The 9,378-nt window shown below is 46.1% G+C and overlaps 1 protein-coding gene across 1 annotated transcript in view; it reads right to left on the bottom strand.

Annotated features, from left to right (window-relative positions):
* The window catches only part of FRMD4B (FERM domain containing 4B), a 127,149-nt gene extending 118,145 nt beyond the window's left edge, over positions 1 to 9,004 (bottom strand). The window contains exons 1-2 of the mRNA XM_062008400.1: positions 8,979 to 9,004; positions 1,575 to 1,715 (exon numbers count right to left, since the gene is read on the bottom strand). The gene's annotated coding sequence lies outside the window, so the exon portion shown is untranslated. The remainder of the gene's footprint in view (positions 1 to 1,574; positions 1,716 to 8,978) is intronic.
* Positions 9,005 to 9,378: the final 374 nt, after the last annotated feature.

Below are 9,378 nucleotides of genomic sequence, written 5' to 3' on the forward strand. Positions count from 1 at the left end.
CTGTCCTGTGTGAAGCTCACAGGAAACAAAACATCCCATTTCATCTTATTCTTTCCAGTTTGCTGTGTAAAAATCTACTTGACTTGTTTCATAAGGTGACCAGGGCACTGCAGGAACAACTCAGCAGCACTGCCCATGGTGTCACCAGTAGAAACTACCTTAGCTCCACCAGTGTATTCTTCTAAAACCAAGTTGGAGTTCATACCTGTGGCTTTACCTCCTCCCCTAGTTCCAAGGAAGCAAATAAGACTCCTCCTGTGAGAAAGGAACCAGGATCTTAGTTTTTGAAAACAGCTTCCTTTGCTATTTCCTTGTTACATGTGGCAGTTCTGTACAGCACCACTTTGCAGCCTGAGGCTACAAAACCACACAGATAGGGGGAAGCTCATACCTACAGTCCAGGTGTGAGAGGGCCAGGTCCCACTATGCTGCAGTTGGAGGGGTGTGGAGAACTACACAGCTCAGTCAGACAACAGTCTCTGACCTTTCTCCTCCCCCAGTAACCTACTACCTCCCTACTGTGCCTTGAAGGCACTCAACAGCTTCACTGCTGAGTAAATTACACCCACTGTTGTGTAAGATTAGCTGTTACAACCCAAGTCAACACACCTACATGTTAGCCAGTTAGGGACTCAAGTAGTTTGTAGTAAGATTTAAAAGGTCAGATTACAACTACAAAAGTCACTGGCACATTAAAAAAAGAAAACCATTAAATGCTATTCCTGGCACTTCAAAGCAGAGATCTGAGCCTGCAATCACTGCTCCTTCGTGAGGCACATCTCTAAGAGACTCATCATGTAAGAGCTGCAGTGGTAAGCTCAGTGGAGATGAGTCTGGTGCTGCAGCCTCCTGCCCCCCTACCTGTCTCAGGCAGCCAGCACCTCTCCCTGTGGTTTTTAGTCCAGGTCTCAACTGAGACAATAGAACACATGTCCCAGGTCTGTCCTCACACTTTTGCAAAATAAGGGGAAGGAATGGCACAACATCTTTCTTTACTGAGACAATCATAAAAGCACTAAATACATTCACCTCCCACCCCCCCCTCACATCCTCCTCCACCTTCAGCAGGGCTGCACACACTCACACAGCAATGGTCTGAAACAACAAATCTCAGATGAAGTTTCCACTTACCAGGAATCACTGGGTGAAACCTAGTAAGGATAAACTGCCAAGCAGTTCGTCCCTTGCAGTATTTCCTCACTTGCTGCTCCCCACCTCATTCAACATCCCTCGCCTTTGTTTCTCCTCTGGCTGCTTTTTCCAGTTCAGTCCCACCCATGGCTAGCTGTTCCTACTCTTGTTTTCTTTCACATGTTATTTTAGGAGGACAGGACTACAGAACACCACTCGTACGTAAAACCAAAACCAAACAAGTACAACTTAGCAGAGGAAGTGCCAGACACACAGTCTGCCACACTGCACAACCCGCCACCCTGTACTTAAACAGCAGAGCTGGAGACAACAACTGTTAAAGCAAACTGGGAGACTTATTCCTGGTGCCACTAGAATCCCACGCAGCTATGGTTTAGGCGAGAGCAAAGATGACACACACAAATGCAGTTAAATAAACATACCGTATCTCAGCTGCTGCACAGCCCAGGCTCCATTCAAGTAGGATGGGGGAGTTAGAAGTAGAAGAGTCGATTGCTCTCACTGGGAAAAGAGGTGTGCAGCTTGCCCCAACAGGCACATGACTCTGCGACAGGGTGTAACTTCTGCAAGACAAGATGTTGATGCATTGGTAACAACTGCTTCTGACATTTAGCAACAAAGCTAGTCATGCTGGGTTAAAAGAGAGATTCAGGCTGAGAGTGAGTGGGTTAAAAACTATTCTGCTAACACCCGCTCCCCAAAGCTCCAAGTGGAAGGGATCAAGTTGACAAGTTAACTCCAGGTAGTAAGATATCTTCAATGTACTCCAAATCAGGGTTGAAGATAGGAAAAACTATTTAGCCAGTCTTACATAAGCTCTAAAGATGGATTAAAATACTCGTTACAAAGCTTGTTTAATGATAAGCTGAGATCTGAAGTGCCAAACACCGTGGCAGGACCTTGAACTTTCTTCTTTACAGTTTTCTTCTTCCATCAGTTTGATTTTTTCCCACATACATCTAGATTACACACAAACATGCAGGAGACTCTTCCTCTCCCTTCTAAACCCACCATGTACCCACACAGCTTTGATCCACGTGTCACCTTGACTAGGGGTGAACCACCAAGAAATCCCCATCCCTAAAGATCATGAAAACAAGCAGTGTAGTGCATCACAACAGTATCTCTGCAAGTCTGTCATGCTGAAACAGCAGTCATTAATATTTTTAAAGATGAGCCAGGTTTGCAGGAGAAGATGTTTTATTATATGAACTAATGCACAGTATGCACTCACACCTCCCCTTCCTTCCCCACACTTCTTGCCAGGCCAATTTGAGAAAGCCCATTGTTTTACTCTCCTTCCCTGGATGATCACCAATTCACTTAGTGACCAACTTAAGAAGCCTTGACACCAGTATATCTATCAGGTTCACACTATTGCCTCCAAAAACAGATCTACAATTTTGCTGCTGTCCCCTGGACATCGAGGTTCATGAGGACACACTCACTAGATTTCAACTTCAATTCACTTTCTGTTACATGGAAACCTGTCATTAGGTTAAACCTCCCTCCTTTCCAGCAGATCCTCACATCCAACTCTTACAATGATTTACTTTTAAGTGCAATGAAGGCTAAAACATGGAAAGGGAGTTATGCTGGTGCCAAGACAGGCAGCCTCACATGGTCAGCATTAGGAAATACTGACAGATAAGCACATAACTGCTTGCTTCATGCCAGATAATGCATCAGCCTCAACACTGCCAAACAGGCACCTCCTGGAGCTTCCCATTTCTGCCTCCCATATAAGCAATATGAGGTGGGGCTGCAGAAGTGTTTAGGAAAAGTTGTTTCTCCAAACTTTCTCCTCTGCACAAGAGCACAGACCGTAAAAATCAGAGATGCAACAGGTTTCCAAGATGATCAAGAAAACAGCAAAGTTTGAAAACAATTCTGTTTTCTAGATTTAAACATTCACTTTTGAGTACAGAAGGAAGAACCAAGTCCAGGCATTGAGAAGCTCTCAGATTAGACATGACATACACACATCTCTCCATCCCACTATCAAGGGTGCTTACAATAAACGTCAGTTGCATTTTAGTTGCTAAAACACTAGATTCTATCAACTCTCTGCTAACCATTTGACACTGGAGGAGGAACAAGTGATGTAAAAGAGTCTATTTTGTAAAACTGACTAATGTGGTACCGATTAGAAAGCCTCCTACTGCAGCACATCCTTCTACATTTCCCACGCTTCACCTTTCTGCTCCATATGCAGCTGTCCTATGTGGGGCCATTAGTTCACTGAAAGAGTATTATTACATTTTTGGTCATTTAAAAGTTGCTTTTAGCCAAGCCCTGCACTCAGGCAGCATTCTCACAAACAAAGACACTTCCTTCGTACTATGCACAAGAGGGAACTCAGTGTCACAGTTAAATATGCTTAAATTGCTGTATCTGCAATCCAGAGGGCTTTGTAGTTTGTTTTCTAAAGTAGAAACAGAAGTATAAACTAAAATAGAGTAAGTAAAGAAGGTCAGAAGAAAGTAAGGAGAACACTGCCAAATTGTTAGGCAACTGCAGCTCTCTGTGCACTGGGAACACTTTGGAGAGGCTTCCCAAGCTCCAAACACAAATTTCTCATCATTACCTTCAGGGACAGTATTATGACAGACCATGTCAAGATTTAATCTTGCACACACCTTCCTTTAAAAAAATCCCTTTGAGATATAAGCCATTTTGCCTTTTATAAGAAGTGCTTCCTTTACCAGTTTGATGCAGTCCCAGCTGTCCTGCACAAAGCTACTGAGCACATGTACATCTGCTTTCCATAACTTCCAAGTAGAAGCATTCAGACAGATGCAGTAATTGTGTTCATGTAACCTATGCATTTAGCACTCCACTGCCTCCAGAGGTGGTATGTCACACAAAGTACATAAAGGAATGGGTATAGATACCCATCTCCCACTGTGAAGGCATGACAGAGCATAACCAGGCTGTGATAGTTTGAACTGATCACCTGCATGCTGCAAGACCAACAAGCAGCAACTGAAAAGATTCTTTTGGCTCAGTGATCAGACCATATGATCTCAAAACTTATCTAAAGGGTTGGGAATAACCTCAACTTTGGACTACAGAAGTGTAGTAATGAACAATCTTGTCATGGCAAAGGAATGAGAAGGTCCAGGTAGATCAGGGCTTCACGTCTTCCAGTTCTGGAGCATCTTGGTAAAGATTCTTGGATAACAATGTTTGTAAATAGTTTGTTAAAGTAACAGGTAACTAACAAAACAACTCTGGTGGAATTGAATTTCTTCTCCCCCTTCAGCATCTTCCCTTCCTCCACACTGGTGTTTTGTCTGTCTGAAGCTCCTGTCAGCTCTATGCACAGCCAAGCTATTAGGGGTTTTGTCTCTGAACAAAGAAGGATATACTTTTAGTGATGGCCTCTTTTCTGACTTCACCCTGTAACAGACCACAGAGAAAACAATGGTCTGAAATGACAGTTTGCATGTATTCAATGTGAAGTCTGTGTTTTCCAGAAATTACTACAATTCTGAAGCAACTAGGGTTTGATGGTTTGTTTTGTTGCTTTAAATAGTAAAAGAAAACAAAGATCTCTTCTTTCCAAAACCTATACCATTTAGCCACAGTGTTAACTATTGCAGAAGGCACTGATGCATTATGACTGGAGGCAAGAGGAAGGCTTAATGCTTTGAAATGGCTGCAACCAAACAACAGTGGCTTTGCCTCTGGCTTTTCACCATTACATTGGATGCAAACTGCTTAGCCTGTTAAAAAATAGATAAACATGCTCTAAGCTGGCCAAGGAATTGTTCCTACAACTAAACATTGTCATGCAATACCACTGGTGATGTTCACAAGATAAGGACAGAGCTCATTTATCTGTGATGCCCAGCGACCTACTTATTGCACCCGGCCCTTGACTTAATCATATTCTCAGCAAATAGTTTTAAGTATTGACCAATCTTGCAGCATATGGCATGTGCTGGTTTATCTGAAGCCTGATTACAAATGCAGAGGTGCCAAGCCCAAGCTTCGCATCAATCAAGACCTTCCTGCAATGATGTAGTGATCTAAAAAGCCTGATCTTTCTCTTGTGTGGCTGTGCATGCTCTACAGCTGCCCTTGGCTGCTCAGAAACCCTTAAACCAAAATCCAGCTGCCTTATGAAAACTGCTGTCTGCAGGCAACTCTTCACATTCACTCTGCAATCAATTTCCATGTTAAGCACAAAAATCATTTCACTGTGGTACTCCAGATAGGAAAAAAAACAAACAGAACACAAGTCAAAACCTAGTATTAGCCCCTTAGAGCACTTGCTACTTTATTTTTCAGGTTTTGATATATAATCCAAGAGGAGAAGTCTGAAACATGGTTTAACCACAAGGTCTCATAGCAAATAAGCTAAGGAAGAGCTCTAACTTTTATTGCCATGTAGTTTGAACACACTAAATCTTTCTTTCCCCATTCCACTCTTGGAGGAGGTGTCCAAGAACATCTCCAAAGTTGGCTCCTCGCCCTGCATGCTGCTTCTCTGGGCTGGCTGTGCCTGAGCATCTTTTCATTTATCTGAGTGTGAGTAAGGCACTTCCTCTCAGATGACTAAAGGCAACACCTTTGGTTAGCCATCCTCCTCCTTCAGCTTTGCTACTCCAGATTTTAATGTCAGGCACAGACTTATCTGAAAAGAGCAGTGCCGCTCTGACTAGGATGCTGCCTGATAGTTTTACAGCCTAGAAATCATTTCATACCGCATCTAGTTCATCCTCTACTGGTCTTCCTAAGTTAGCCTCACACCACCAGCTCTAAATAACAGTCTATTGACTCTGGGACTGTCCCATTCTGCATGACAGCCAGAGCACACTGCTGTCTGTGGCTCAAGGATCACCAAAACTCCAAGGTACTGAGACCCAGAAGACACAGAGTGCAGTGTCCTAATTCAGAGCTACCTTACTCTGTCCAAAAATAAAACCATAATCATGTCAGCCTGTCCCAGGGAGCATGAACAAGGTTTCCCAGCCATGATTTCCAAAAAGATGTGACTTTCTATCCCTTTTGCTACTCCTTGTATTCATGTAACTGCTGTAACCAGTATCCCAGGGAGGGGGTGGAAAGCAAACAAAAGACATTATAGTCAATTTGTATGGAAAATCAATTAAGTTCAGACATCTCATTAACCTTCTAACCTGTTTATCCCCCAGCTTTAATTTATACTACTACTTGCAAATGGATTGGACACATTGGCCCACCATTTCCCTGGGAAGGTGCAACAGGCACAGAGTCCTTGGAATATACCATTTATGCAGGTCCTTTCCTCCCTCCTCTTTGCTATTCAGTGGATGCTAAAAGCATTGGAAGAAGAAAATAGGATACAGACAATATGCAAGAGCTCTTTGAAAAACTACAGAAGCCCTGCAGTGGGCCTCCTTTTTACCTTCTGCTGCTTTCATTACCAGAAGCTAAGAGCAGACTGGCCTGTAGCAAGAATGCCCATCCATAGCCACACCGAGTCCCACAGTGGTAACAGCGCCACACTCAAAGGAGTCTTTCCATAGCACACTTCACAAGATTGAACCAAAAAACATTTACTGAAAATGTTATAGGTAAAGTGTTGAGTTTTGTTTTCAATGTTACAACACAAAGCCTAGGAAAGCCCTGATTTCTGTAGCTGAGATGCATTCACAGCCTTTACTCTGGGTAACTCATGTCACCAGCCACATAACACCCCAGTTTCAGTGAATACAAACCCAGTATCTGCACTGTAAACCATGGAAAAAAAACGATCTCCTGCATGTTAGACTTTAGAGGCTCATTCTCTCCTGTCATGTTTTCAAAATTAGAGGATTCCAGGGCTTGTTAATACACTGAATATTCTCTGTACAATTCCCATCTTTTGGCTAAGACAACACACGTATTTCTAATAGACTGAAATGCACGTTCTTAATAAGGGTTTTGACAAGTTTAATACATCAGAACCAAATTATAAAGGTCAAGTCTGACATAGCTGCACCCATGCAAGTCTATAGGAATCAACAAGATGAATCTCTATAAAACAGACCAAACCCTGAGATGTGTGCAGTTGCAGGGAATACAAATCTTTAAGGCAAACGTTGCTAACTTCTTCAGGGTAAGCTCTTAGAAGAAAAGGAGAAAAAGATAACTTTTATAATAATTTTTTAAAAGTGGAGAGCAAAAGTGACAATAGCTGCATTTTCCTAAATGTATGTTCCTGCCTCTGTACAAGCCAGGCATAACCAGAGCACTGCAGTCTTCCCCAGCCTGCAGCCACAGCTCTCCGGCCAGTGCCCCTGCAGCTGCTCAAAGATTTCCCAAGTTATAGCCAAGTAAAAATTGATTAAAGACTTGACTGTTTCACTGCGGCTATAGGGAACCCTGCAAGAGTATCCAGAATGAGCTCAGCTGCTCTTTGCTTCCCATTAGGCAAAATGCTAAGAGGCAGAGCTTAAAGAACACCATTCCCTAAAGGAAAAGCCAACAAGTTTCCCAGACAGCAGCTATGCGCTGTCCTCTGCTCCAGAGACAGACAAACACTTACAAATGGATTTAAGACTAAAAACCAACACACTGCAGGGGATGGAGACTGTTCCAAGCAGCTCCTAACCTGGCCTCTCCCTAGATCTCATCCTCTGACCACTACAGGCACTCCAAAACTCTCATCCAGGAACAGTATGATGAGCATAACAGTCTTCCACTGCATTCAATGGAGCAACATTTAGCCAAGGACCATCTAGTCCCATGTATAAAACAATAAGGGAGCAGTGAGGTCAAAGGCAAAGCATTATATTATTTTACACTGCATCAATGACTGGGTTAGAAAGCCCAGCCTACAAGCACTCAGTGCCCAGCAGAGTAACTGATATCAAGTGGTGCAGGCAACCAGATATCTCATCCTTACCATGTAGCAGGTTCAAAGTGAACTTCATTTCAATTTAGTTCAAACCCGTGCAAAGACAATACAAGTCAAACTGAAACATGGCTGTTACACTCAGGGAAAAAGATTCATTTCCTCAAAATAGGTAGGCTCTGGTCTTAAAACTCTCAAGGGGATAGAGAAAATGCGTGTCAAGGTATCATGTCTGCAGAGGACCGGCAGGTACGGAGGAAGAGAGAGGCGAGAGGAAACAGAGGGAGAACAATACCGGGAAAGAGACCGTTCCAGGCAAGAGGGAGGGATGCAAGGCCAAGCCGGGAAGGCAAAACAAGTGTAACAAAGGCAGAGGAAGCGCCCTGGGCTTCCTCGGCGGGGCCTCGGTCCGGCGGGGATGTGTGTCTGTCCAGACGAGCCCCTTCGCAGCCCTGGAGAGACCCTGTGCTGTGGCTGAACACAGAGCTGCCTCCTTTCTTAACAGAAAAGGGCAGGATGACAACGCCGGTGGATCCCCTCCTGTTTGGCAGACTAAGTTGGGGTTGAAATACTTCCCGGACCCCTCAGTCTACTAACAGCACCCATTGTCTGAAGGCGAGCGAATGTTTGGCATCGCCCACGCCAGAGCGGCCACGCTCCATCCTCCTCTACGCCCCACGGGGAATTTCATCCTCCCGAGCGCTTCCCTTGCTCCGCCAGACACCCAACTTGAACCGAGCGGGCTGCGGGAGACGGGGCGTGCGGGCAGAGACCAGAGTGGATGAGGAGACCCCGGCACCCACCCCCATCTCGCGTGGGTGCGGCCCCGCGGTTTCCCTCATCACCACTCGCGCTGTCACGGCGGGGGAACCCCGCCGATCCCCCCCTGCCCCGCGCCTCGCATCCCCCCGCCGCCCGCTGTGAACGGCGGCCCCTCCCTGCCGCCAGCCGCCCCCCCGGCCCCGTTCGGAGAACAATGCGCTGCCCGCCCAGCCCTTACCTCGGCCGGGGCTCCGCCGAGCCGTGCGGGCAGCCCCGCCGGCGGCCGCCCGCCGAGCCCCGCCCGCCCCGCACCCCCCTGCGCCCCCGGCTCCTCGCCGCAGCCCGGCGGGGGCAGGGCTTAGCCGGCTCCCCGGGGTGGGGGGGTGAGAGGAGGGGGACGAACGGACCCGCAGCCACTCCCAGCCGCGCAAGAGCCGGTGGCAATGGATGCTCAAGCCGTGTTTACATCCGTGCGTGTGTCCGTGCGGACCCGAGCTCACCTCTCCCGAAGCTGCCGCCCTGCGCGGGAGGGGACGCCAGCAAGTTAGAGCATCCTCCTCAACTTCGGCAGCAGCCGGAGCAGAAGGGACGTGTCCAGTCCCGCTCTCCACAAACAGGAGCTGTCAACGCCGGCAGCT

Source organism: Colius striatus, chromosome 15 (assembly GCF_028858725.1).
Source record: "Colius striatus isolate bColStr4 chromosome 15, bColStr4.1.hap1, whole genome shotgun sequence".
Lineage (NCBI taxonomy): Eukaryota > Metazoa > Chordata > Aves > Coliiformes > Coliidae > Colius > Colius striatus.